The sequence below is a fragment of the Bubalus bubalis genome, chromosome 20 (assembly GCF_019923935.1).
Source record: "Bubalus bubalis isolate 160015118507 breed Murrah chromosome 20, NDDB_SH_1, whole genome shotgun sequence".
NCBI lineage: Eukaryota > Metazoa > Chordata > Mammalia > Artiodactyla > Bovidae > Bubalus > Bubalus bubalis.
Window position 1 is genome coordinate 7926574 of NC_059176.1, and position 2455 is coordinate 7929028.

The following is a 2455-nucleotide window of genomic DNA, read 5'->3' on the forward strand; positions in this document are numbered from 1 at the left end:
ATTTCTTTTAAGATTGACTGGTTGGATCTCCTTGCAGTCCAAGGGACTCTCAAGAGTCTTCTCCAACACCACAGTTCAAAAGCATCAATTCTTTGGTGCTCAGCTTTCTTTATAGTTCAATTCTCACATCCATAGATGACTACTGGAAAAACCATAGCTTTGACTAGACAGACCTTTGTTGGCAAAGTAATGTCTCTTCGTCTTAATATGCTATCTAGGTTGGTCATTGGGGAAGGCAGTGGTGACCCCCTCCAGTACTCTTGCCTGGAGAATCCCACAGACAGAGGAGCCTGGTGGGCTGCAGTCCATGGGGTCGCTAGGCGTCAGACATGAATGAGCGATTTCACTTTCCCTTTTCACTTTCATGCATTGGAGTAGGCAATGGCAACCCACTCCAGTGTTCTTGCCTGGAGAATCCCAGGGACGGAGGAGCCTGATGGGCTGCTGTCTATGGGGTCGCACAGAGTCGGACAGGACTGAAGCGACTTAGCAGTAGCAGCAGGTTGGTCATAGCTTTTCTTCCAAGCAGCAAGTGTCTTTTAATTTCATGGGTGCAGTCACCATCTGCAGTGATTTTGATAATCCAAAAGGAAATAGAGGTCAGGGTTGTAGAAAGCACCATGTGCCCTTATCAATCTGGATTCTTTATATTATGCTGTGGTACAAGGAACCCTGAGATAGTTGTAACCTTACAGCAACTCAGCTTGCTTTCTTTCTCATGCTCCATGCATAGGTCCAATGAAGCTGCTCTTACCTCCTCATTCCAAGACTCATGTTGATGGACTGGCTGCCATCTTGACCATGCTGATCACTGAAGCAGAAGGACAGAGACACCCAAAATATCTCTCACAGGCAAATAAATAGTATAGGAGAAGCAATACCTAATTATTTAACTCACAACTCAATGGCCAAAACCATTACATAATTCCAGAAACAAACTGACTCAGAACTCAACGGCCAAAAATTGTAATATTATTCCAGAAGCAAACTGACTGCACCCAGAAGGCGGGGGCTGAGAAATATTCGGTGAGCACCCTTCATGGCTACTTAGCACGTTCCTGTTCATGTTATCAGGGAGGTTGTCTGGGACAACGTCAGAGGCAAGACATATCCCAAGACTGAACGGCAGCGAACACAAGTGCTACCAAAAAAGTTATCCTTGGGATAGAGAAGCCAAAATAGAGCCCGCAGAGGGCCAAAAGAGAAGTTGAATCTAAGTCAACTTGGAAGAGTTGAGTGAAGAGAAGGACTATAGGCTGGAAGTGAGGTCTGTGGCTGAGACGAGACAGCTGGTAGAACAGAGGGAGGGGTAAGTGAGTAGCTGGAGGTGGGATTCTTAGAATCTAAGACCCCACACCACTGCAGATGGAAACCTTTATATCACAGAGACCCAGGACGCTTGTTGAATCAGGAATAGCCCCTGAAAGGAGGTCAGCTGAGCCAGTGAACAGCCTAGAAGACCACGTTGTCAGCTGAGCCAGCTGTAATTGTAAGAGAGTATTGGTTAGTCCCAACAAACAAACAAATAAAACCTGACAAATTGCATCCAGAATTTTCAGACCATTTCCAGCTGCTGACTTCTAGAGAGTTCTGTGCTTTGGTCAAGCAGGGACTGTTTGAGAGGCTTCTGGGTAACACCTCGCTCTCTGTAAATTGAATAATCATTTGCTCATTTGTTCAACAAATATTTTTCAAGCTCTCAAGGACCAGAGCTTAGAACAGTGGCTAATGCACCCCAGGTATTTAATTTAATAAATGTTTGTTGAAGGGCTTAATGAGTGACTCCCTACTCTGAGCCAAATGCTGCACTACGTGCTGGGAGGGAAATGAGACTGACACAGACACCATTCCAACTCTCACGGAGCCTACGGGCAGACCCACCTCACAATGAATCAAATGACCATGGGAACAACGCTAATGAAGTGACATGAAAAATGGTCAGTTTCTCCTCCCTTAAGCTAGCATCACCGAAGTGCCCTATCTGTATTAATGAACTGAATCCTCAAAACAGCCATGCAAGCTGAGCAAGAGATACATATCCACTCTAAAACGGAAGAAACTGAGGTCAAGCAGGCTTAATTGCCTTGTTCAAGCAGAGATGCTAGGATTTAAGCCAAGGTCCCTGGTTGTGGAACTTATGATTATGAGAAAAATATTATAGACAAACAGAGGAGGAAGATGTTATTTCTGCAGACACATTATCTGGAAAAATATCTCAGTAGAGAGTTATTCAATCTGTGCCTTGAAGGACAAGTAGGAATGAACCTAGAAGGAAAAGGGCAGCTCAGAGAGATGTTACCTAGAGGACCTGGGGAATGATGTCCTTTTTTTTTTTTTTTAATTGGAGTATAATTGATTTACGATGTTGAGTTAGTTTCAGGTGTAGAGCAAAGTGATTCAGTTATAGCTACACATATATCCACTATTTTAAGCTTCTTTTCTGGTATAAGCCATT